The sequence below is a fragment of the Lemur catta genome, chromosome 1, assembly GCF_020740605.2.
Source record: "Lemur catta isolate mLemCat1 chromosome 1, mLemCat1.pri, whole genome shotgun sequence".
Taxonomy (NCBI): Eukaryota; Metazoa; Chordata; class Mammalia; order Primates; family Lemuridae; genus Lemur; species Lemur catta.
The window spans coordinates 212,309,629-212,337,286 of NC_059128.1; the positions used below are offsets into that span (position 1 = coordinate 212,309,629).

The 27,658-nt window shown below is 45.3% G+C and overlaps 1 long non-coding RNA gene across 3 annotated transcripts; it reads left to right on the plus strand.

Annotated features, from left to right (window-relative positions):
• The first annotated feature begins 6,687 nt into the window (after positions 1 to 6,687).
• LOC123630379 lies at positions 6,688 to 25,944 on the plus strand. Of its 3 annotated transcripts, none has more exons than XR_006732662.1 (3): positions 6,688 to 6,783; positions 9,383 to 9,501; positions 25,814 to 25,944. It is a non-coding gene; the product is annotated as an uncharacterized LOC123630379 (long non-coding RNA). The 3 variants fall into 3 exon arrangements; XR_006732661.1 differs by lacking the exon at positions 25,814 to 25,944 and adding an exon at positions 24,653 to 25,160; XR_006732663.1 differs by lacking the exon at positions 25,814 to 25,944 and adding an exon at positions 11,303 to 12,361.
• The last annotated feature ends 1,714 nt before the right edge of the window (positions 25,945 to 27,658 follow it).

Sequence of the window (27,658 nt, forward strand, 5' to 3'; positions counted from 1 at the left end):
AGGGAACAGGAATGCAGAATTACTTTTTAGTATGTGCCAGGTTTCATTTTGTGATGATGAAAATATTCTAGATTAGGTAGTGGTGATTAATGCAAGCTTCTAAAATATACTAAAAACATTATTTTATACTTCAAATGGGTGAGTTTCATGGTAGGTAAATTATATCTCAATAGAGCTACTATGAAAAAGTGAGAGCGAGGGACCAATCGATGGAATGAAGACCAGAGGACACAAGAAAGGCGAAACCTCCCTGTCAAGGAGGACTTGGCTTTGAATGGTTCTAAGACTGGGAGAAGGGAGAAAGGATGGATATGAAGGTAGGTTTGCAGGTGAGGGAGTGGAGGAGGCCTAGATTGAGGGAAGTACCTTAATTTTCTAGAAATTAAAAGTGATATTAACGGCTAGAAGCAAAGGGTTGGGAGTTATGTAGGGAACTTGAGGAAACAGATGATAATTAATAAAATTAGATGTAGCCCCTGAGGAAAATTGGGGAGGAAACGGCCTAAGAATAAAATGAAAGAAGGAAGCTGGCATTTGCTAAGCCCTTCTTTGCATGGCATCTGGCCCTCGGGCACAGTTTGTTCTCTTTTTCCTTCAGCACTTCAGTAATCTCCACAAGAGGCCTAAGAAGACAGTACTGCCAGTAAACTGTTCAAACAGACATGTCTGTAGGGGACCTCAGGGCTGCACGTGACTCTGTTTTCAACATCACTGGCCAAAGTGCAACAAGGTCATGTACTGCAAATATTTGAGATTAGAAAGATTCTTTCCTCTAAAACTTGCCATGAGATAGTTCTGCAAAATATAAATATTGGATCAGGGTGATTGACAGCAACTGAAAATTCAGACAGAGGCAGTACAGCCCAGGGGTGCTCTGGGGTCCCTGCAGTAGGAAAACCATGTCACCATCAAGACGACATGAAAGGCCTTCTTCCTACCTCGGGCTCAGGGGGCAGGGTGGGGTAACTTCTGCTTGGGTGCCCCTCTTAGCTCACTGCTGGGTAAGGAGAAAGCTTGGCTTCAGCCACCTCCACAACCCAGAGCATTCCTGCTCTGTGCCAGCTGGTAAGACAAATACTGTAATGTAAAGGAACACTTAGAACTGTTTGAAGCATGTTTAAGAACACACTGATGTCTCCAGGCAAAGAAGCCTATTATATAGTGTAGTAGGTTGCGTAACAGCCACCCAAATATAACAAGTCCTAATCCCTGGAATTTGTAAATGTTACATGTTTGGAAAAAGGGTCTTTGCAGATGCAATTAAATTAAGCATTTTGAGATGGGGAGATTCCCCCGGGTTAAACAGGAGTGCCTTGAATGCCATTCCGAGTGTCCTCATAAGATAAAGGCAAAGGAAGATAATGCAGACACATGCAGGAGAAAGGCGGTGTGAATGAAGACTGAGCAGAGGGAGAGGTGGATAATGGGCCAAAGATTGCCCGCGACCACCAGAGCTGGAGGAGGCCAAGAACAGATTTCCCCCTAGAGCCTCCAGAGGGAGCATGGCCCTGCCAACACCCTGATTTAAAATTTCTGGCCTCCAGAACTTTGAGAAAATACATTTCTGCTGTTTTAAGCCACCCAGTCTGTGGTAATTTTGTATCGCAACCCTAGGAAACTAATAGGCATGGCAACAATACGCTCCTTACTCTCACTAATCCTAAAAGTTCACCTGTGGAAAGTGAAAAGTCGAGGTAGAAAGGCTTATGAAGTTGAGGCAATGGGACTCTCATCTCAAGCCATCTGCCTCTTGTCAGGAGAGTTTCTACTTCCTTTCTAATGATTACTGCATACCCTAGCCCCTCACCACCACCCCAACCCTAAATACTACCTTAACAGGAACAGAAATAGTTAATCGGTTCTTGTAACTCTTGATGGAAAATTATATTCAAGTGTAAGAAAAACAGCCACTTTGGAGCCAGAACACACAGACTGAGCCCTGACCTACCACTTGCTGTACACCTTTGGCCTTGGATAGCTTATTTCACCCCTGGTCTACTCAACTGGAAAAATGGCAGTGATAATTCCAACCCCCCCCCCATAGAATGACTTTTTATGAAAATCAATCAAACAGATTAATGCCTGTGTTTTCATCTGGGTCATCTAGGCAAAATCCGATGCAAAGCCTATACTTCAATGCCTTCTGGGAGTGTCTAATCACAAGGAAGCAAGAGTGAGGGTGAAAGAGAAGGGAGGCAGAAGGAGGGGGAAGAAATGCAACAAGACAAGGACCACACTGGCCCCAGCACCACCAGGATGTGCACTCAGCAGCTGGGTCTTGTGAGACGTCTTCCTCCATGGAACTTCTGCCGTAGAGAACAGTCCAGGGTTGGAGCAGGGAGAGGCCAGAAGAAAGGTGAGGGTGTAATCGTCCCCTTCCGTCTGCCTCCTGCCTCTCACTGGTCAAACGTTACCTCTCCTGGATTTCTGTGGTACCACCTGGCTCCCCTGGGTAGCCCCCGGGGAAGTGACATCAAACTCATATCTGGTAGAGGGAGAAGAGCTGACGTGGTCCTGTCTGGTTGGTCCTGGGCACTGGGGCTGCTACTGTGACACTCCCATGCAGCAGGTGTGGTGGGGGCCGTGCCACACTCCGGCCCTTTTGTGAGCCGGGGGAGGGTAGCTGAGAGGGCTGGCGGTGGCAGGAGATGTCACCATGGCAGCATCCACCAGGGCGCTCCCGGGAGCCCGCTGAAGGCCCAGCCGAGCAAAGGGAGCAGCCCATAAACGGAGTCCAGTGCTTCATGTGAATCAGACTGGCGAGGCATCACCTGCTTTACAAATACTGCTTCACTTTGGCTACTTTTATTGCCTTCCGATCATTTTAACCTTTTTTTATTTTTAAAATTTTTACTATAAATGCAACCTACCATCATTTCAAAGAAAATGCTATTTTTTAGGCTAAGATTATATTTTTAATTTCTAAAAGTTCTACATGTTTTTGGTTTGTGTCACAAAACTTTAACTTTTGTTATCTCAAGCTGTTTAAGGGAATGACCCACCATTCTTTTAGGTGCACCAAGAATCCTTTGTTGGGATGTGGTTTGTCTCTACTTCAAGCACAAAAAGCAAATCTAATAAAAGGCTCTGGTGAGAAATTGGTTCTCACTGAGGAAATAAGGCAGCAGATTGGGGAAGCCACAGCCAGAGAGGGTTGTGTGTGTGTTGTCCTGTGAGATGGGGTTTTGTGAGCAGGCAGTAAGCGAGGAATGCGAGAGTGCCAGGGAGGCAGGATTAGGTAGCAAGAGAGGTTAAACACAGCGCAGCTGGTCTGGAGCTGGCATGACCATTCAGAATTGTCCTGGATTGAGGAAAGGGGGACAGGCCTTTGTACCCACGCATCGACTTGTCATGAAATGAGAACTGTGCCTAGAATGGACATGTTGCCTTGGGTAAGGCAGCTCCCTCCAGCCTAGGGCAGCTGCTGGGAAGAGACTCGGCTGTGATCCCCGTGGTACTGGACAACAGAAATGAGGTCCTTGATTCTGGGGTGGGGTTCAGAGAGCTGCATCGCAACATTGATGACAAATGTGCTCCTGTAGAGAGGGAGAAATGAGTAACATTGGCCTTTTCCCTCATCTTAGCTTTCTCTTCTGGGGCGATTCTTTTGCAAGGAAAGCTATGTTTACCATCTTCATAGCTTCACAAATAAGATAACTTTCAATCCCTTTCCTATCTCTCATTTCAAGGTATGGATTGAACACTTTCAGGTTTTCCAACATCCCTTACCTTTATCCAGTCCCAAGGAGGAGGAGTGCCACTCTGGTCAGTGGCAGCTGACAGCTTCTGGGCCACATGGTCCCAGTGAGTGGGCTCTGAGCCACTGAGGCTGCTTGTGGCCGCACATATGGACAAGTGGGTCCTTGGCCCCTCTCGTCTGACCTCTTGGCTCCTTGCAGTGATGGGCCCAGGGTCTGTCTTCAGAGGCAGGGCTGGCCTGCCACTCTACCTTGTCCAGCTTCTCTCTGGCTGGCTGGGAGAATAAGTCAGGTGGCCTGTACATTGCAGGCTCAGATGCCTGCAGTTCAGGGGTGGAATTGGGGGCCCCACCGTGACCTCATCTCCAAGCTGCCTTCTCTAGCAGTTTACCAAATGCATATTAGGGATTACCAAACAGCTGATAAAACTTTATATTAATCCTCATTGGACTAGTGATCTAAGTGTCTACTTTCACTTTTTTCAGCTTTTATTCATTTAGCAAATATTTATGAAGTATGTATTATGTGCCAGGCCCTGTGCTAAGTGCTAAAAAAGGAGAAATAAACAAGGTAAGATCCTTGCTTTTACAGAAGTTACACCTAACTAGGGGTGGAGAAACAATAAATAAATCAGCAAATAAAGAGACTGTGCTAGATCTTGGTAAGTGGTTAAAGGGGCTGATATAAGGAAGGACTGCAGGGTGGGTAGAGTGGGGTGTGAGACAGCTGGCTTAGACTGGGTGGTTCCCTGAGGAGGAGACATCTGAGCTAAGACTTTAATGTCCAGAAAGAGCCACACATGTGAAGAAGTGGGAGAAGTGTTCCCTACAGAGGTAGCAGCCAGTGCAAAGGCCCTGGGGTGGGGATAAGCATGGCAGGTTTAAGGAACAAAAAAATCAATGAACCTGGAGGACCATGGGCAACAGGGAAGGGGCAGAATATGAGATCAGAGAGAAAGCAGGGGTCAGATCAGGAGGGATTTATATAGACTCAATCACAGTATTTTTCAAACTATGCAAGGTATACTACTGGTGATATACAAATATTTGGAGTGATATATGTGCAAATATTTTTATTTGAATAATTATATATTTATTTTAGAGTATATTAGGGAAATGTAATTATCACATCAAAACCATCATTTCCCAGATATTACTATTCAGGTGAAACTAAATTAAATAGTGGATCATTTTAAAGAGAATATTAAGTCAATTACAGTACAGGTGTTATTCAGATATAGCCAAAATCTCAAAAGTGGTGTTTGCAGAACTGAAGTTTAGGAAAACTCTGCTTACCAATTAGAAACACGAGGGGGTGAAGATGCTCTGCCCTCCAGCCCCCGCCCATCATCTCACCTACTGCCCGTGCTGGCTGCTCAGGAGTGAGGGTTGGAAGAGTTGCCCTGGTGTGGCAGAGATGGGCTGCTTTCCCCCAAATGTCCCCACTCCCACTGTGCAGAGTGGTCTCCAAGGGCAGCAGACCAGCCAGGGACGGTACTTCCCAACCCATGTTCCTGTGAAGTGCGACCATAGGACTTGTCTCACCTATGGAAAGAGAGTGGAGGGGTAAGTGTCACTTCCAGATGGGGCTCTCTGTGCCTTCTCCACCTCTGTCCCCCCATTGGGCAGCAGGATCAGCAGGGCTCCCCTGCCCTGCCTGGAGGACAGCAGAGATCCAGGGAAGCAGGAACCCGGGACCCTGAATCACTGTGTGGAAGAAAACTGCCACCCACTGACTAAGGATTGTCACATACGGGAGAAATAAACCTCTTTGCGTTAGGTCACTGGCATTTGTGGTGTGTTTGCTACAGACGTTAGTCCACCCATATCTGGAAGTGTTGCCCTTTTGGAGACAACATATCCTAAGCATGTGGCAACTATGCCACATATAAATTGGTTGAGTTTAACTGGCAGAAAAGTAGTTGGAAGGGAGTTAGATATATGGTCTTTTTTCATATACTCAAAAGACATTTGGTATGTTCTGGGAGGGCCAATCCCTGGGAGTTACAAAAAGACAGTATTCATGGCTATGTGGAAGACAGTTTTGAAACAGGACAGGACTGCTCCCCTGCACAGGCATACATGAAGTGTTCAAATGAAGGCTGCAAGACTAGACAGACGAAAGCCACAGAAAGGACTCTGCATTGGCCAGAAGGGTGGCACCACAGCCTCTGAGAAGCCCCACACCTGCCTCCCCAGTTCTGAGTCTCTTTCATCTCCTGCCACTTGGGAAGGGTGGGGCAGGAAGGGGTCAGAGAGGGTTTGATGAGAAAGCCCGCCTTAACAGCTTTCTGTCTTTGAGATCTTCCCCTAAGGCACCTGCCCCTATAGCCTGGGATGCCCCAAGAGCATAGGCAAAGTGAGCTCAGTCACACTAAGAACCTCGGCTTCACAGGTCACAGGTCCTGAAGTCATTTCCTCCTGAAGAGCACAGAGCACAGCTCCACCCAGCAGATACAGTCTCCAGCATTAAGTTCTTTGCTCACCAATGCAGAGAATCCAGACAGAGACCTGAAGAGAAAGAAGCAGGCTTTCTGAGTCAGAGACAGGTGGCAGCCCAGCACAGGGACGCGCAGCTCTGAAAGATGATCTCGTCTGCCACGGACAGCCTGACTTTCCGAAAACAAGCAGGAGAGACTTGCACATGGCGACAGGGCCCCCAGGGGGATCTAGGCCAGGGCTCAGAGGTGCACTTGCCTTCAGGTGCAGGCAGAAATGAGTGAAGTGGGCCTAGAGTAAGGCAAGAAGAAACGGTGAGGACGGTGGCAAAATACAGTAGCACAACTAGAAGGCAAGAGAAAAAAAAAATGGAGAAGCCCTACCTTTTGCAAGAATTTCATTTGGGAATGAGAAGACAGAAGATCAAAGACGGGAAGATCTTCCTCAAAGTCATTCCGGTTTAGGGGCAGTGTAAGGATTAGAACTCAAACCTACTCTATCTAGTCAGTGCTTGGCCAGGAGAGGCAGGAAAGAGAGAAGGGTCATGAGAAATGGAGAGCAGCCACCCCAGAAGAGAGAGCCCCAGCTGGGGACTTGGGAAACTGGGATCCCATCCTGACTCTGCCAGCAACTCCTGGGCTTGGGCAGTAAGTACCTTGCACTTCTCTGGGCCACAGAGATAGTTGAGCGGGTGGCCCCAAACATCCCTTCCAATTCTGACATTTGCAGGATACTTGCAGGGAGAAATAGGAATTAGTATTTAGACCTTCCTTCTCTCACCCGCACCTCAATCAAACTCTAAGCCTTTGGAGTTTACCTTCTGCATATCCCTTGAGCTCATCCTCTCCTTTCCATCCTCTAACTGTGGCATAACCCTCATCCTCTCCCTCCAGATGGCTGCAAAGGCCTCCGGCCTCCTTCCTTCATGCTCTACCCATCTGATCCATCCTCAGCTGTGCAACATCAACAACAGAGTTGATGACAAGGTGCTCCTGCTTACAACCCTCAGTGGCTCCCCAGTGCCTTCTAGAATAAAACCCAAATACAGCACAGTATGTTAGGCCCTCAAAGAATTGGCCCAGCTTCATTTTCAGTTCTTTTCCAGCTCTCCTTTTCCAAATACTCCATGCCCCATTATACCAAACTCCTTGCCATTCCGTTAATATACTCCGAAGTTTGATAATTTGGTGCTTTTAACAGAGGCTGCTCCCTCGGCTTTGAATGCCCTGCCGTGCCTTTTGTACTTGATAGCAGTGAGAGGAGTAATCTGGCCCAGTATAGGTAATAAGGAGATGCGCTGTTTGTAGAAATTTTAAATCAATAATAAAACAGACTAAAATTTAGCCTTCTTTTTATTGTCACCTTGCGCTACAATTGCAAACATTGACAGTGATAAAAGGCTGCTCCCCACTGGAGCAGACCACTCAAACCATCACCTATTTGGAGTACCCTTGGAATGTAGAAGCCCCCCATTTAACCTTAAAAACCCAGCATGCTAGTGAAGACATTTCTTGACCCTCCAGCCTACCCTTTCTCTCTCCACTGGATTGCCTGTTTTCCTACTTTACACCTTTATTTCACTGTCCTTGTAATGCTACATTTTACTTCTGTTTATGAGTCTGTCCCTCCCAGTGGACAGTGAATTCCTTGACAACAGTGGCTATGGTATACCTATGTCTTCCTGAAACTTAGTACAGTGCCTGGGATGTAACAGGGGCACAGAAAATGTGTAGTAAGTGAATGAATGAGCCTACTTTGTGCTCTTCTGAACATTGATTTAGGCATGATGAATTTCCAAGTCACAGCCCAATTAAAAGCTCCAATTTATGTTTAAAATGTTGCTGCGGATCAAGGCATAATGATCTGGATGGAGGTGCTCTCCTTGCTGGGACGCCACAGGAAGGTGTTTGGGTGGTACTGAAATGACTCACTGCCCCAGCGGCTTAACAGGATTACCAAGGGGCTTACCTGGCTCAATGATGCATGGTGGGAGCCCCAGCGGTGCCAGCCAGGCCAGGAGCCCAAGCTGTTATCTGTGTGACTGTTTCCCTGGTGCCTGGGGACAGGAAATTAAAAGTCACGGCAGTCTACTTGCTAAGAAGAGAAACGTTCAAAAGAAACACACAGAGTGCCTTCCTCTCCTCATCCGATTTCATTTCCCTTTCCACCCCCAAGATCCCCGAAGGCCTGCCGAGAAGGGACTCGGATAAAATCGGAGCCATCTCCTCATCTTGCAGGTTGGAAAGCGGAGGTCCAGAGAGAGGCATGAACAACTCAAGGCCACACAGCTAGCAAGTGACAGAATTGAGAACCGGGTCTGCATATGTTCACTCCCTGTCCAGTGAGGCAGCTCCGTGACCTGGAACCACACAAGGAAGCACAGGGCAGAAGGCAGGGGGAGTGAGGCCACACCTGTTTATTTGTTTTTCCTTTCCTTTTCAACTGAAGTAAAATCCACATAACATAAAAGCAACCTTTTATGGTATACAGTCTACTGACATTTAGTCCATTCACATGTAGCACAACCAGCACCCTCTATCTGGTTCCATTTCATCACCCCAAGAGGAACCCCTGTACCCATGAGGCAGTCACTCCCCGTTTCCCCTCTCCTGAGACCAGCACCCACCCGCCTGCTTTCTGTCTGTGTGGATTGGCCTTTTCTAAGCATTTCGCACAAACGGAATCACAAATGGAGTCTGTGGCCTTTCGTGTCTGGCTGCTTTTGCTTCGCGTGATTTCAAGGTCCATCATGCTGTCATGTATCAGTGTTTCATTCCTTCTGATGGCTGATTAACATTCCGTTGTGTGTCTACGCCACATCTTGTCTGTCACACCTGGTTTTAACAAAGAGTCGGATGCTGGGGCAATAAGAAGTCCTGCCGCTTATTCAAGCTTTCCTCCCTCCGCACTCTTGAAGGCAGGCGCAGACTGAGGCTCAGTAATGTCTACTGGGTGGGCACTGATTGAACACCTGCCACGGGTAAAGCTTGCTGAGGCTCCCAGAGCAAACCTGGTAGCACGACGTGGAGAAGGATCATGCACTGAACCCAGTAGAGTCTGGGTTCTGGTTCTCGCTCATCAGTACTCAGCTGAGTGGCCTGAGGTAGGTTCTTCCCCTTCTCTGGGCCACAGTTCCTCACCTCTAAGCCAGGATAATAATGTCTGATGTCTTAATCCATTCAGGCTGCTCTAACAAACTACCACGGGCTGGGTGGTCTATTAACAACGTACATTTATTCCTCTCAGATACAACGGAAGCTAGAAGTCCAAGACCAAGGTGCCAGTACAGTCGGGTTCTGGTGAGGGCCATCTTCCAAGTTGCAGACTACCAACTTCTCCTTGTATCCTCATGTGGTGGAAAGAGGGTAAGAGAGCTCTGTGGGGCCTCTTTTATGAGATCATTAATCTTATCCATGGGGGCTCCATCCTCATAACCTCCCAGAGACCCCACCTCTTTATACCTTCACATAAATTTTGTGGGGGATGCAAACATTCAGACTGTTGCACCTGTCCACCCGACCATCAGTCAGGGCTACTAAGAGGTCTGAATGAGATACTACCTGCAAAACCCTGTAAACAACTCCTCATTATATGAGTTTTATCCCACTTAAAACCAAAAACTCTCCACTAGCCACTTACCTGTAAGGACATGGTTATTGATAGCAGATGGCAACATGAAGAAAGATTTTCTACCAGAATTTCTTTTAGGGAACAATACGAAGCTACTTGGGGTGAAATGCCTGGATGGGGGCAGCAGGGGCCTCAATATGGGGGAACTATTCTGAGAAGGCCAAGGGAAACCAGTTGCTGTTGCTCAGGGGAATGAGGTTGAGAAAGATGACAGGGGCAGAAAGGTAGCAAAGGGCCACGCAGTCTATGGGGGGACACTGCCTTGTGGCCCCCAGTTTTCAGTAAAGTTATGAGACTCACAAAGGTCCGGGTGCAAGTGGACTTTTGTGAAGACTGGGTAAGGGACTAGGCTGTGTTCGTGGGATGGATGCAGGGCAGAACCAGACAGCACACTCGGACAAGAGGCCGTGAAGCCTGAGCAAGTCGACGACATACACTATGGACACTCAGGGCAATTGTGCTGTGGATTTAAGGCTCTCACAAGGCTTGGCTTAGGGCTTGGGTCAAGTTTAATCAGCTCTCCAGGGGCCTCAGCTGACATTTGTGTTGCACATAATTAGACATCTGCCAGTGATGAGGGCCATGGTGTCTCTGCACTAACACAATGACTTGTACCTTTCAACGCCATGCGGCCCTCACTCGTACAGCCAAAGTACAAGAACTGGAATCTAGGGGCTGATTTGCTTTTTCTCCCAAGCAGTTGTGGGTTCAGAGGCCCTTATATGGCAGCCGCAAATAAATAACCTCTGTAAACGAGGCTGGCCCCTGGAATGGCCCGCGCATACATTCTACTGTCACCAGCCAAGAACTTGTGCAGCAACAGCCTCCCCCAGGACCTAGTAAACCTCTGCTCTTCTGCTCAGTTGCCAGGTGATATGCTAGTTACTGGCTTAGAGCACCACGCCAACGAGACCAGTATGAGGCTTAGAGCCCTGCCAGACACAGCTTTGTACCAGAGGAAGTGCTGCCCCTCACAAAGGGGTCCATACACTTCGGCCAAGTCAGTTCCCTGCTTGAATTTGGCCCTAAAGAAATCAACAAAAGCACAAAGCTAAATATCCTAAGATGTTCTTTACAAAATTATTCATAATGCTAAGCAGCTGGAGACATAAAATTCCAGCAATAGGTAAAAGGCAAAAAACTTACTGTGAATCACCACAATGGCATTTCTGCAGCCATAAAATAAAGATTGGAGCAATATGGCAAATGTGTATAATATTAAGTGAAAACATAGAACCCTAAATAGTATTCGTAACATGATTGCAGCTATGTAAAAATGTGCATTCTATATGGGCAAGAAGATGGGACAGTAGGAAAATAAAAAATATTGCAAAAGATAAAATATCCACAGGTGGCTTTTGCTTTAATATTGTCTTCTACATCATCCTTACTATTTCAGTAGGTCCAAACCTGTATCCTTCCAGCTGTTTATATGCATCTGTTTTCCACACCCAGTTAGATTTCATTCATCTGTCACTATCAAGATATTTATAGTTCTGTTTGAGCTGACTTGTCCCTACCTCACTTACCATGTAGGATCTTCTGTAAGTGAAACCCACATGATATTGGACAAGAGGTGGCTAAACAATAAAGTTCCAGGCTGCTTTTGCTTGGGAGATGTCTAATGATACTGTGCTGGAAGTGTCCTGGTGCTTGTAAATGGAGGACCCATTTTCGGTTTGGACTCTAATCAGGAGGAGACTCTTCCCACCTAAGAGGTTTTAAGACCTTCCAGGAAGACAACATGTGGGGACCAGAGCTTCCAGGACTTGTGAATCTTGATTCTGACTGAGAAAATGCACCTCCAACATGATCACGGGGCAAGGGAGTATGGAGTACTCCAGCATCGTCAGCGTGGGAAACCGTGCTCCAGCATGATCGGTGAGCAGCCACAGCATCCATGGAGCTGCCTGTCCCAGCGTAAAGAAGCACAGACTAAAAACTCCCTGTGATCAGTATGTCAGGGTCTAGAAAAACTGATGGGTGTCAAATCCAGATGAGGCCATGAGGAAGCAGAGGAATGTGGCCCAGAGAGGAGGATGCTACCATCTCCAGGACTTCCTCTAGCCACTTGGATGCCAGATATCCCCACCCACCCCCTCATCCTTCCTAATTGGCCCCAGAACTCATGGTACAGTCTCTGTTTGATTCATTTTATATGAGATTATTCAGGGGCTGGTATTTCCATATCATTCCAGAGAGTGAACTCAGGCATCCTCAGCTAATCTTCATCAACGGCCAGGCTAAAGACTGCCAGGGATCGCTCTGTAGATACCTGGACCAGGTGAGGTCTATCCAGCATCTAGAATCAGGGTTCAGCACCCTGAGCAGGAAAACCCAGGACAGCAACTTCCCTTAGAGAACTCTGTTTGAACAGGCTTGCTTCTTTCTGAATGTGCTACTTCTACTGGATGAGGAAAGCCCTTTGTAATAAATTCAGTAAAAACATCACAAAGGAGAAGGATACAAAAGAAAATAGCAACATGGCCTGCTTTGGGGGAGAACATCAGGACAGTTGGGGAAGAGTGAGAGGAAGACTTTTATTGTTTTCCCTTTATACCTTTTGACTTTTTAAACTACTCATTACCAAATCAAATAAATGGGTGAATAATGAATAGTTTGGTAAAATTAAATAAAATGAAAAACTGAAGAGCTTTGCCAATGCCATTTCCCTGAGTTGGAGACTGAGGCTGGCCAGCAGACAGTTTAGGTGATGGCAGTAAAAACCAAGGGCTACTGAGAAGACTTTTGCTTCACATAATAGGTGGCCAGCCATTAGGTAAGCGGGTTATTTGAAATTCACTCTTTAAAGATAATATCTCATCATAAAATGCTGTGTATTCCCTTAAAAGGGAAGAAATAAACTTACTGTCACCCGATACAAATTCAAGAGGAACCCTCACCATAACCTCTTGGAGGGACAGGGAAGTGGCCAGTTCCTCCATGACCAGAATCTATGGCCCCGTGGGTCAGCGTTTGCATTGTGAAGGAAGAAAAGTTTGGTGGGAAGCAAGGTTTGCTACCAAGATTCACCACATCACCTCTTCATGTTCAGCCTCTATGGCCATGAGGCAGGGGCCAGGTATGAGGAACAAGCTCCAGTCCTTCACAATCCTCTGCCGAGCTGGCCTTGCTGGGCAGTGGGACAGCCTGATGCCCAGAACCCAGGTCCAGAACACTGAGAGGACTTCATTGTTATGCTCCAGAGCACCTTGGGTCTTCCTCCAGGGCACAAAGTTATCCCTGCTCTCCTTCCAAGAGGGGTCCAAAGCACTCTGCAAAGGCCCCATGCCCCCTGGGCATGGTGGTGCCTTGGTAGGGATAGGAGTCCAAAAAGAAGGGACAGAAGCCATAGACGGGAGTGGAGGGGAGGCTACTGCTGTGTCATCAGCTCGAGATAGACAAGTGCAGGCGTGTGAGTGGTGGACGCCTTACAAAGGACAGGATCTCTGAGATGAGATGGCATCAAAGTGTCATTGCCTTTCAACCCTGGGTGCCTTTTGATAACCTCCCACCAAAAACAACTGAAGATTAGCTTCTTTAACCACATCTAAATAGTATGGCTAAGCCTCAAAGCAAAAAGAGAAGTGGACTAAAGTGGCCAGTCCTAATCCTCTTCTGGGGAAGAGTCGATGGTTGTTCAAAGAGCAGCAGTGCTCTAAGACCGAGCAGTGCTTGACTCTTGGGATCTAGGTGGCTTTCTGGAGAGCTAGGCCTCCATGCCTGGGAAGGGGGCCACGACCCACCCAGAGCTCTGCTTCAGGAAGTAGCATTTTTCTGACTTCAAGGAGATGGGAAAAAGGATGCCTCTCCCTCCTGCATCTGCTACCAGATCACAATTCCTAAATCTCTGCACAAGGCACACCTCTTTCAAGCTCAAAATCTTTCAGTGGCTTTTGTCTGTCAATAGCTTGCATCTCCTCTTCCCTCTGGCATTTGGTGCCCACAAAATGTGATGCTTGTTTTGCAACCACAGCCCCCTCCACTCCCAGTCTCACACACCTGGCTGTGCCCATCTCCCTCCAGGTGCCCAGGGAGCCCGGGATCTCCTACCACCACATCTTGCTCGTGCCAGTCCCCACTCACTAATCTCTCAAAATGTCACTTTTTGAATTCTTAGCTTTTCTCCTACTAGACCTTTACTAATTTACTCCTTTGGACACATAGTCAAGAGGAATTTATCCCTACTCTCACTTCTGAGAGCATTTTCTCTTTGTCATTCTTGGGGGCATTTAGATCATTGTGTGTCTGCTCTGGATGGTAAACTCCGTGGAAACAGATATTTCCTCCTGGTTTTTGTAACTTGCTTCTCTTTGTACCCTTGGGTGCTCCACAATGGTTGACACATTGGAGTGACCTGTAGATGTGGGATGGACTGACTTGAGGGACCGAGTTCATGGTCACTGGAGAAGCACCAGCTGGCGGAAGGTCCACCAAGCTTGCTGGAAAGGTGATCTCAGTTCTGGGTGGAGAGGTCCGCCGGCTGACCTGTTTGCTTGTAGCTCCAGGGCTTCGGGCATCTTTGTCTATGAATAGTCAAACCAAAAGGCCACACTAGGCACCTTTTTTGCTCCTACCTCCAATCTCAAGTTCAGGGAGATTCCTTAGGGATCAATGTTTTAAATCACCCCTCATCATATGCTGTAGAAAGGCCCTTCCTCCAGGAGCTGACTAATGCTTACTATCCTTTCCCAAGGAGCACTCTCTGTCGCTTTCTGGGCAGACTGTGTTTTTCCTCTGCACCCATCTCAGGCTCCCAGGCCCTCTGGCCTGCCTGGCACATCAAAGGTGTCTGAGGAGAGTCATCCTTCTCCTACGAGTGTTCCAGTGGCTCCTGCTCTCCCCACGGGAGGTGGAAAAGGCACCCACACCAGGCTTCTCCCTCCCACTCATCTCAGCTCCCTGCTTTTCTGCACTGGACAGTGCCCAGGGCTGGGAGCTCTGTGGTCACAAGGAGAAAAGAAGATATGAGGGCACAGGGTAGGGAAAGAGGCCAAACAGTGATCCCCTTACTCATACATTCTGCAAGAAAGAGAGAGAATTTGACCTGAACCTGTTTTCTGGATAATTCGGCCTCAAACAGCAACGAAGCCTGAGACTTTGCCAAGTCTTTGTTTTGTTTTGTTTTTTCCCCGTTTCCTCCAATCAGCCCAGGGCGACGGGGAGTGGGAGGGCCTGGAGGGAGTGGGGCCCGCGCACAGTGGGGCTGAGAGGGAATGCTGAGCCTGCAGAAGTGACCCATTGAGAGCTCCTGCGCACAGCGGAGGGGCAGCGGCACCCCAGCCTACTGCCACAAGGGCAGCTCTGTGCTGTGGGCACAGGGCTCCATCCCAGCCCCACTGGCTGGGAGAGAACAACATTTCCTTATAAGGCCCCGGCCGCCTTGCCAAGGCTGGATGGCTCCAACAGACTGTAGCTTTCCATTCTCCTCGCCGGCTCCAGTGCAGGCCTTGAATGTAGCCCTTGTTGTCAGGCCCCTCCCCTCCTCCACAGCCCCCCCCCATCCACCCACTTCCACTCCCTGCCAGAGCCAGCCCCACTGGAGCAGGATAAACAGCCCAGAGGCCTCTCCCACGCAGGGCCGGCCACGGCTCAGGCCTGCTGGAGGCAGCACAGGGTAGCAAAAAGAGCACTGGAGGCAGATTTTTGGGCCGGCCCTGAGGTTGCCTTACTAGCGAGTGTGCCTTCCATGAAGGTCCTTTCTTCATTTGAAAAACAGAGATCTAATTGCTATGGGGTCCAAATTCTTTGCATTGCATTCAATGCCCTTCCCGGTTAGGCTGCAGCCTGGCTTCGCAGTTTACCCTGTGTTCCGCATCCCCCAGGACGGATTCCCCCAAGCTCTTCGAAAGGCTCCGTGTCCATCCAGGCCTCTGCTGCTTCAGGTGTGTGGTTTTCTCCAGCTGGCATGGCCCCTGTTAATCTACCTAGGAAACTCATCCTGTGAGGCCCCAGCCTAGGCATGCCTTCCTCCCCTCCTCAGGAAAAATAAATCACTTCTTTCTCTTCTCTCTTCATCATTTCTATGTACCTCTCTTACAGCTTTTCTATTTTGCAATCGCAGTGATTTGTTTAGCTGCTTATTTCCTCCGTCAGGTGAGATCCTTGAGGCTCACATGGTCTTCTCTTTCTCTTTATGTCCCTGAGCTCTACCAAAGTGCCAGGCACATAATCAGTGCTTCATGAAAGATCACTGTGTAAATGCCTGAATATACAGTGTTAAGTTCAAAAGAGACTGTTGTGCAAATACTTCGAAAGTGCTGTGCACCTGTGAAGGGTACTACTGCATCATGCTGCCCTCCACCCCCAATTCTACCCTTTGTTATGCCACCACAAATCCTTTCCCTGTCTGTCCACTGCTATATCCTGAATTCTGGGCTCACTGCAACCCCTCAGGAGACTAACGTCTATCACAAAGCTGTTACTCATCCTTAGAATCCCAGTGTTGGGGGCTAAAAGGAATTTATTCAGTCATTTCCACACTGAAGGGTCCGCAGATGCCAAATGGCCACACAGTGATAAAATGGAGGGGCTCCCCAGTCCCCGGCCCTCTGCTTTTACCATTTATACGCACTAGGTTCCTATAGCATTCTCAGGAAAAGAAAAAAACTGCAGGCTTTCAAGGTTTGAAGCACACCGATTGGTCCAATCTCAACATTTGACAGTTCAAAAAAACTGAGTCCTATAAAAGAAAAGTGGCTTTCCTAACATCACATGAGTCAGCCACAAACCCAGGACCGTACCTGGGGTCCCTGACTCTCGCCACCAAAGCCCTTGCCCCAGTATGGCCGCCCTGCTTAGGGGAGAGCGATGATGGATGTAACTGCATATCTTGTCAAGCTCAATTCTTACGGGTCTGGGATGCCTCAAGTTCCAAATAAAGAATTGCAGTCTCTGCCAAAACAAATATTTCTGAAATGGGGATTCTGCAAATTATCAGGCCAATGACTTGCAAGCACAGCACAGTTAAGTACTGTAGTAAGACTGTCCCTCTCTTCTCCAGGGTCCCAGCAACAATTTTAAAGAAAAAAACTCTTGTCCCAGGATGAAATACCTTGTTCTCTATCCACATACTCAGTTTTTCAGAGATGATATTTGTAGAATGAAGCCCACAGTTGGTCATGAATACTATTTGCCACAGAGCCAAATTCAGGATATAAAGTGGTTCTGCCTTGGGCTCCATCCAAGAGGCTTTAGTTACTTGAATACCAAAAAGACCTTATTATAATGAGATTTCTGCCTTAGATGCCTAAGGGCAAGAAGCAAAAGGCATACTGGGGAAGGAGATAGAAGACTAAGCTCTAGTCTCAACTCCGATAGTTACTGCAAAACTTAAAACAAGTCAATCAGTTTTGTAGGCCTCAGTTTGGTTAACTATTAAATGGGAACGATGATTCCTTCATGACCATTTCCAAAGACAGTAAGAATTAGATCAACTGAGATCATGAATGTGAAGGTGCTTTATGAACAAAAACAAAAAAACACTATGTACCTAAATAAGGGCTAATTATGACTAGGCAGCTTTTCTCCCTTTGGGCCTGTTCTCAGTGCAGAAGAGAAGAAGCTTCCTTTTCCAGGCCCTGTAATGTTTGCTCCATCCCCAGCCCCCTCATGGCCACTGGCAGCCGCCATTGCTGATCACTTTCCAGGAAATCAAGGTGGGGTTGCTGCAAGGAGCCAGGGAGCAGACAAAGGGAGCCATTCTCTCACGCTACTCTCCTCCCCTTCCCTCCCAGGTACAGAGACCGGTTTGCCAGTGCCAGGCTCTGGGCTGAGTGAATTTGGGAAGTTGGTTCTCTTCACTGAGCCTCCATTTCCCAATATGTGAAATAAATGGGGAAATTGAACAGAATGATATTTAAGTTCAGGGGTAGCAATGTAATTTACTGCCAAAACAGAGACACTTTTTTTTTTTTGAGATAAGGTCTCGCTATGTAACCCAGGCTGGAGTGCAGTGGCTATTCACAGGTGCTATCCCACTACTGAGTTCTGACCTGCTCCATTTCCAACTTGGGCCAGTTCAACCCTCCTTAGGCAACCTGCTGGTGCCTGGCTCGTGGGAGGTCACCATGTTGATGCTAAACTTAGTGCAGACACCCGAGCCGCATAGCCCACTACCATGCAGAACTCCTGGACTCAAGCAATCCTATTGCCTCAGCCTCTGGAGAAGATGGAACTACAAGTGTGCAGCACCACATCCAGCCAAAGACACTTTTAAGAGTGAAAATACATATTAATTATTCACCAAGATGGTCACTGCAAACAGGACTGTCCCAGGGAAACCAGGACATATAAACATGTTATTAAGCCCTGTTTCAACCTAGATTATTACTGGGAAAGCAAAATGACCTTGAGGGAAAGAAATTTTAGTTCCCTCAGTGCCTTTTTGGCCACACTGAACTTTTGAGTGATTCTATAGGTTGTTTTTACATTGCTCTTAGTCACTAAGGACACACTCAATTAAGTTACATATATAAAAGAGTCTGCATATTATAGAGCATTTCTACTCTTTTGTCTTCTGCAACAGCCCTGTGAGACAAACATGGGCAGGTGTTAATCTCATTTTAAAGGTTAAAAAAAAAAAAGTCCTAGATAAAGTCAAGGACTTGCCCAAGGGCATGGAGCAAAGGGAAATAACGCCATGTCCTACCACTTAGGACTGTGTTTGTTCCACTGGGCCAAGTTAATAAGGGAGGCACTTAATTCACAAAAGCAGGCTGGCTTTATGCAAGTCACCTTTAATCCAGAAAGGTCCTTCTCCTTCCATGACAATAATACTCAAAGTATAGATATTTTTTTAGACCCCTACGTGAAAGTTGTCAGAATTAAAATGGAGTCGCTTATGTTAAAAACCCTGAAGAATAGAGCCAGGGAAGGCCATGAAGGGAGGATTCTCATGCAGGAATGCCTGAGAGCAAGAACTATCACAAAAGACTCTACAAAAACCACAACCTTGCACAAAGGTCTTTGCAACCTTGCAGAAAAAGATACTTCTGAGAGGACATCTGATGAGCAACGGCCTGTCCAACCTCCAGCTGGCACCACTCTTGTTATTAATCCTCATAGCCAATAATAATTATCTCAAAACAATTATGTAACCCTCCTCGCTTTTCTTTAAAATCCTTTGTCTTCCTTTACTGCTCTGAATACATACATAGCTTACTACGGCAAGCATATTCCCATTACAATGCCCTATTCCCAAATAAATATCATTTTCTTTTATAGAGCTTCTCTCTGTTATCCAGGTTGACACTCTAAACTTAAGGCTGACCAACACCCTAAGAATCAAGTAAATTTACAAGTGAGAAAACCAAGGCCCAGGGAGAATGTCTTGTCCAAGATTATGCAGCAAGACCCAGATCTAAGTAGAATTTAGATCCCCCAACTCCTCCTTGAGCACTCTTTTAATATTAACTGAACATAAATATACTTAGAAAAGTAAACATAATTTATATACCCTCACTCTCTTAAAAAAAACTCATAAATTATCATTTGATTTTCTAATGTTGTAGAACCCCGGGCTATTCCTTCCTTCCTTCCTTTAGCTTGGAGAAATGAGAGTTGAGGATATTTAAGTCTTAAGGCATTGCAACAGCCACTTATCATTTCTCTTCCCTGCACTTCCAGAGAAGATTAAATTAATGAAGTTTTCTAATGGGCAAAGCTCCCGTACTTCAAAATGTTTACTGAAATCCTGAGGGCAAAACCAAAGGGAGCTTTCCATGCAGGAATGAGCACTTGGAAAGTAAGAAGCCTTGGGTTTGAGTTCTGGTTCAACTACTTTTTTGCAGTACAAACCTGAATAAGTTATTTTCCCTGTCTGGACTTATTTTCTTCATCTGTAATATAAAAGAGTTGGATTAGGTAATGTCTAAAAATGCTTCCAGCTCTAACAGTCTATGAGTATCCAAACTATAAGCGCAGATGCTTTTGAGTGTAGGGCTGATCAAGTTCTTTTCTGTCCATTAATCTCACAGGAGTCACAGCCCAGGAGAGGTTTCATCATTAACGTCTCGCTGGTGGATGTTTCATGCCCCTTTGCTCTCTGCTTTTTTCCTGCTAATTAGCACAAGCAACTACCTGTGCCAGCTAAAAGAGGTACAGGGGCTAGTCAGGCTCTCCAGTACAAACCAGGGGTGTTGAGTTAAATCAGAGGCATTAACCAAGTTGCCTAATTGGCTGGCTCCTCATAAATTAAGACAGCACTGGCAAACATTGTGCAAAGCCTGATCAGTTATTTTCTAATTTATTACCCATGCAGAGATTACCACTGTAAATATTTCTCTAAGAAACTGTAACTACAAGGCAAAATAATGACTCCATAACATTCAGTGATGTCACTGTTTGAATCCAGATGTCTCTGAAGGTAGGGGAAAACTTTCCAAAAGACAAACAGGTATATAGCAATGTCCTGTTTCGAATACTGAGGACCAACAACCCGGCTTGTGATTCTTAGCTGAAGGCTCAGACTCATGATATTCATTATTTAAGTGGAAGGTGAAGTTGGTTAGAATCTAATTCCGCTCTTTCTACTTGCCCGGGACTGGACTCTCCCCGCTTTCTCCCCATACAGAAAGCTGCTAATCTGTGGAAACCCCACCCCATGCATTTTGTATAAGACAGACCGTTCCCACATGGCCACAGGCAATGGACATTCTGGACCCATCACTGTACCACATATCCTTGGCCACGATGAAGGGCTCAGGGATGAATATATGACCAAGTTGGAGCAATCCAAATCCTCATCAGGACTTTTCTGCTTTCAGAGAAGATAATTATTTTTCCCCATTAGGTTTACTTAGTTGGTAGAATGTGAATCTTGTAGGCAACTATCCTGCTGATACATGGAGAGAGCTGGAGAGAAGAAAACTTGAGGATGTTATTTGAGCCCCTGAATATAGCCAAGCTTAAAACAAGACTACTCTCAGAATTTCTGTTACTGAGCTACTAAATCATGTCTTTGGTTTAAGTGAGCTTGAGGTAGGCTCCTGTCATTTGTAACCAAAGGGGGTCCTGACACATATTAGCTTGTTATTAAATCTTCCAGAGGACCTTTGAATATCTGAGCTGAAATAACGTCTCATGTGTTTGAGTCCACTGTATGTGGACAGACTGAGAGGATCAGCTCAATGTTATCCAAAGAAGTTACAGGAGTAGAAGCCAGATCTCTGAATTAGTCTAAAAGGTCCCTCAGAGGTCACTGAATTCAATCCTCAAGTTGATTCTGCTTTTGACTCTATGGTGTGAAACACAGAGAAATTTAAACAGTCTCTTAACTTAGAGCATCATTCTTTTCAAGAGCCTTATAAACGCCACAACCCTGGGTCTCCCAAATGTGCTCTGATCATACATCCGTGTCATTCTTTTATTTTCCCACAGCACTTTCATTGCTGTTATAATTCCAGAGTAAAATGCCTATGTTCAAATCACATCCACTATTTACTTAAAAATTGCATGAACTTGAACAAATTAGTTGCATTATTGTGCATCAGTTTCTTCATCTACGACATTGAAGTGATAAAAACAGTGCTCATTCATAGAACTATTATATGCATTATTGAGAAAACCCTTGTAAAGCATGTAGCCCGATGCCTGGCGTTCAGCACTCAATAATTTTGATTATTGCTATTAGTTTGTTGATCTTTTCAAACATCACCAGAGACAAGGTGTTTGTAGATAAGAAAGTCACATGTACTCACCATCAAATTGGTTTCACTGATCGTCACCTAAGAACACATTTAGGAATAACATTGATCGGCTGTCGGGCAGATGTGGGTGAGGGAGGGGATGGGTGTATACATACATAATGAGTGCGATGCGCACCGTCTAGGGGATGGACACGTTTGAAGCTCTGACTCAGGGGGGTGGGGGGAAAAGGGCAATATACGTAACCTAAACTTTTGTACCCCCACAATATGCTGAAATAAGAATAAAAAAAAAGAAAGTCAAGGACCTGGGAAGATAAGGGACATGTCTAAGGCAACACGGCAGTTAGTGGAAGAACCAGAACCGGCTCCCAATTCACACGATTCTTACTTTAGAATGTATTCCAAAAACCAAGTGGTCATTTCAGAGTGTGTTCACTTGTTCATACATTCATTGTTTCTTCTGTCATTCTTTCATATACTCATTAATTCAGCAAATATTTCCTGAAAACCACAGGTCCCTTCCAGCCCTACCATCAGAGATCTGGGTTCCAGTCACAGCTCTGCATTAATTCCCTATTGAGGCCAAGAGCAAGTGAGTTCTCTCTGGGCATCAGTTTTTTCAAGAGACCAGACGAGATATCTCTGAGGCTCCTTCCACACCAAGCTGCCTTCTGGACTACATGCTAGGAGGACAAGATGCAGTCATGGCCCTTGCTCTAGAGGAGCCTGCAGTAGTTGCTCCACCATGCTGGAGTACAGCATACGTCACCCAAAAAAATCTTTTTTAATCAAATGAATTTGATGTCTTCCACACTCCAGGGATGGCAGGAAAGTCACTTCCCTGAATATTCTGGGGGGCCCTCTCCTGTCCCCCAGATGGGTGACCGTGCACAGGAACTACAAATAGAGTTGCACACTGGTGACCCTTGGGCCCAGTGAAATCTGTACAGTGTTTTCTTTCGCCCAAGGTGCTTTTTAAAAAATTTAAATTAACATTTAACAGCTGGGAAGTTTCTCATTAAAACTCAGCTTTCTAGCCTTTCTTAAAAAAGCATAAGATCTAGCAACACCAACCTGGAATATTGACAATGGCAACAAATATCTTACAGCTTTACTCTTTTAGAAGAAATATACTTTCCCCTTCTTAGACCTGAAAGTTTGGGTTTATCTTGAGGCAGACTACCTGAATTCAGGGGAAACGACCATTGTGGCTTTTCAATCATACAAATTTAAAAATTTTTGTTGGAGAAGGTAGGGGGGACTGAATGTTTTGTTATATGTATGTTATTTTATATATACTTATACACAACACATATATGTATATGTATGCACCACAAGATTCAGAAACTTAACTTTCTAAACTTAATGCAAAATATGTACTTAGGTATTTATTTTAGCCTAGCTAGGGCCCAACATGCTTTGATATTTCACTGGGAGAAATGTTTGGAGACCTAGCTAAATCCTTAATAAATGTCATCTTCCTTTCCCCTAAGGGCATTTGAGTTGGTGGCTCTGGTCCTTAATATGACATGCTGATAACATGGCTTACTAAAGAAAAAAGCCCTACTTTATGAAGTTTGCCAAATTCCATTTGTAAGCACTCCCACCGTGACCAAATTCAAGGATGGTTTAACAGTAGGCTTCCAACATTTCTGACATTTTAGCTGTTAGCTCTTGTAAGCCAGTACAGCAGACTCAGCATACCTGGCCTATCTAATTCCAGAACATGGGAGTATCACAATTTTATTACTTTTCTCTCACCCTGAACTCTATGAAGGAAACAGAAGAAATATGAAACATAAGCCCTGCCTGCCTTCAGGGGAATTTTGGTCTAGACCAGGAGACAAAGCTAATACAGTTGCAACAATCAGAGGGCCTTTAAGAAGAATCAGTGTTCTATCCGACATCTCTACTTAAATGTCTAATAATTATAGGAAGTTTATTAATCCAAAACAGGTTTCTTGGATTTTGTTTGAAAGCTGTACTGTAGTCCCCAAATCTTGCCATCCTAATAGATAACCTTCTACCCAGTTCTTGAGCTGAATGTTAGGAATTGCCCTTGATTCCTCTCTATTTCTCGACCCCCTTGTCCAATCCAGAAACAAATCCTGTGTGTCCACCTCCAGAATTTATCATGCACTTCCCTGCATCCCACTGCAACAACCCTAGTCTAAAATAGTCCCATTTACTCTCACCTAGAACATTTTTCTGCTTCCTTGTCCATTTCCTTACACTTTTCCAAAATGCAGCCAGAGGGGTCTTTTAAAAATATAAATTATTGGTCCCTGAACTCAGCATAAAATTCTAATTCCTCACCATGGCCTAAGGTGGTGTGATCTGATTCCTGCCCTCCTATCTTTGTCATGCACCTGCCCCTCCCCAGCCCCTCTTTTACCTCTCTCAAGCTTTCTAAACTCTCCCAGTTCTTCCCCATCATAGGGTCTCGAGCAGTTATTTCTTCTCTCTGCCCTAAGCAGTTGCCACAATTGGCTCCTTCTCATTCTTCCCATACCTGTTTAAATGTCACCTCCTCACAGAAACCTCCTCTGTCTACCTATCTAAAGTAGCTCTCCATTCCGACCAGTAACTCCCCATTCCATTGGCCTATTAATTATCAAATACATTGCTTACTTCTTTATGGTTTACACCTACACAGAAATTGTAAATTCCATGAGGGTAGAAACCTTTTGTGCCTTGATTTTGCTCTGTGTTTTATGACTAGCACAATACTTAATAAATAGTAGGCATTAGCTAAATATCTGTTAAATGAATGAACAAATAAGCAAATGAATGAATGCTAAAATTAAAGGTGAGGTAAAGAGATTTGACGTTTCAAAGTTCCCTTCTGGCTTTAACATTTTAGGAGCCTGTGACTTGAAAGTATAATTTTGTACTTACTGATGTGGGTCCAACTCTTATAGCGGAGGAGTACTCAGAGGGCAGGGAAATGAATGAAGGTGCCAGCATCCAGCTGTAGTCAGGAGGTACTCCCTGGAGAAAGTGCTAAATAGTTCCCTGGAGGAAGCCTTCAAATTACTTAGCAAAAGGCATTTACCATCTTGCAAAAAGTTTCACCCTAATCTTCATTTCAGTTGCCAACTACTTTTCTACATTTAAAATGTGGTTGTGTTGATAAAAACTTGATGGGCACACCTTTCAGGAACATCAAGCTTCCAGACTGCTTGATCCCTAAATGCCCTTGGGTATGTGTGTCTGCTGATTTCCATATTTCATTTAGCACAAGTAAAGAACGTGAAGAATTTGCCCGGAGGCATTGACCCCTAGGCTGGCTCCATATCTGAGGGAGGATCTGTTCCACACCTCAGAGAAGACCCACTGAGGACAGGAAGTGAGTCATCTGTGTTCTGCCGAAGACCTATCACAGGTTGGACTGTACTAAATGTGAAACGGATCAAGCTGGAACGAAATCATGACGTATTTGTTCCCTCCCACACTATGGGACATTTCAGAACCTTGGTATTTTGCCCCGAAACTTTCAGAGCTGGAGAGATCTTTAAAAATCACCTGTCTGACTCTCTTGTTCCATGGAGGGGAAACTGAGGCCCAGAGAAGACTAGTGCCTTGTCCAAGCTCACCCGGCACATGTGGAGCAGAGCCAGTATGAGATCCTTGTCCTGAATCCCAGTCAAATGTCCCATAGAAACATATATAATACCAGCAAGCTGATTTTTTAAAAATAAAATCTGTTGTATTCTTTTGTATAATCTTTATAAGCAATCTGATTATCTATTTACTGACTTTTTATAATTGAAAAATAAAGTTTTAGCAAATAATCTCTAGTAATATTAGGGTCCTGGGATATTTGAAAGGCATAGACTTAAAATGCTAAAAGAAATCATTACATGATGAAATATATAAGACGCTACGCCAACTTGTAACAAGAGGAGGTAAATGTTAATTTAACTACTAGTAAAGAGCTATTTACTCTTTGAAAAGTCATTTTAAAAGCAACCAAAAGAACTGATTATTCTCATTTTAAAATCTGTAGTTAAGATTTGGAGATGTTCACATGTGATTTTCACCAGCTTAAAGTTTATTTGAGATAGGAAAGCCATAGAAGGAAGCTATTAAACTGTTATACATGAAGTGCTGGAGACTAGTGAGGAACTATTAACTTAAAAAAAGAAAGAAAGGAGTGTATAGGAGATTTTTCATCTGTCAAATGATCATTTGGACCTTAGACAGTAACAGTGTTTCAAGACACAAATACATTTAAACGTCATGGTGCTTGACAGGCAAGCAGGCATCATTTGCCCAATTCCTTTACATCTAGTCTGAAAAAATGCAACGGGGTCTCTCATATTGTAGAAGAATTAGAAACAATACCTCACGCCTCACAGCTCCCTCCTTCACACTCCTGAATCTGTGTTCTCCACAGGTCTCTGGCATCGGAGAGAGTCTGAGCCCTTCTGCAGAGTTCATCCAGAAGCAGCTTTGGAAACTTAGACTAGTGGTCCTCAAACTTGCAGTGTCTAGGAGTCACCTGGGAGTACTTGCTAAAATGCAGATTCTTGGGCCCTCATCCAGAGCATCTAATTTCGTAATTCTGGCATAGCTTTTAAAAATCAGCACTTTAACAAGCACTCCCAGCTCATCCTGATGCAACGAGATGGTGGAACAAATGTACCCAAACTTTGCCAGCCTTAAGTAAATCTTCCTTTTCATCTCAATTTCCCTATTGGTAAAAGGAAAATATTGGACCCGGCTCATCTCTGAGGTTTCTTCCTCATTTGGGCAATGAAGATATTATGATTTGGGAACTGGCAGAGTCTCCGCCTTGCCTCTGGGTTGCCTTAGTAGCCCAAACAGGTCGTGTGCTCACAGAAGCATGTAACTCAAATACAGGCACTCCTTCCCACGGAGTTCAGTGTGCACAGTGGAGGGCTCAGAGCTTCCCAGCTGGTTGGTCCTCACTGCACACCATCCACAGTGTGCAGTCTGTGGCTTGTTCTCCTCTTCAGCAAGCGGGGTTCACAGCTGCGGGCCCTCAGATGGTGCTTCTCCAAGCCCTGTCTGTCCGCAGCAGGAATGTCTAGGGAGTGCTGGCTCCCTACCCCCTTGTTCTTGCCTCAGATCTAGAGCCTATGACACCCACTCCCTTGAGCCCGTTTGGAATGATGTTCCAATTTAATCAAATTGAATTACACATTTTAAAAAAAACAAAACATGAAAGAGAGTGAGCTCCTTAAAGATTAAAGACTCAAGGCAGAGGAGATTTATTTTTCTTTCTTAAGATATTCTAATGATTACATAAAGCAACTATAAAATTCCTCCTTAACATTTGTAGGTGTTAAAATTGGAGAGTCAACTGTTCCAGCCTGGCCCATAAAGGAGCCTGGAGCTGGTTCCCAGCCTCTGACTCCCCTAGGTATGGATCTTCTGGTTCCTTTCAACGCCCTAAAACCATGACCTGCCCTGGCCAGGCTCCTCCCCCTTGTAATCATCCATCTTTCCCTGCTGGGCTCACGTGTGCTCACCAGGCTCTCCCTAAGGTCAAAGACTTTCATAAATGCCTAATTGCTTCTGCATCTTCACTCTAGACCTTTTCTTTGACAGCTCCTTGTGCTCTGAATTTCAAGCTCTAGCAAGTTACTCAACTTTGTTTCTTCATCTTCCTCCAATACTTATACTTCCATATCCTTTGTTGAGTATAGAGGGTAAAGCTACTGACCAGAGCACAAAACAGACAGCAGGAAGAGAGGGTTTACAGGGGAAAAAACACAAATTGCCAAGCACTCTCAATTCTCCAAGTGTAGGGAGGTGGTGATCATTGGCTGAGAGAGCCTTGTCAAGTTGGTTCCGCTCTCACTGGCTGAGAACATACGCTACCCCTCCAATCCCAGTTGGAGCTAGTTATCATATAGTATGATGTATGATACGTTTCAAGGAAAAAAAGTCATAGAAATTAAGATTATTATGAATCAGTGCTGTTAAGTGGGATATGCTAGAGACTAACTTCTCTTTCCATTCTTTAAGAGACAAAGAGCTACTAGTCAGCAAGAGATATCCAGTGTTCCCTGAGCTAATATAATTTCAGACAAAGGCAAAGAAGCTTGACATGTTCATTTGCTTGTACAGCTTTAACGTTAACAAATGGACTACTTCTGTTATGCTTTTTGAAACTCTAAAACTATTTTGAAAATATGCCCTGATGGTTCTGCTATGAGCATTCATTCTCCTTCTGCTGGAAACAGTGCCCCCTTTTTCTTTAGGTACTAATACC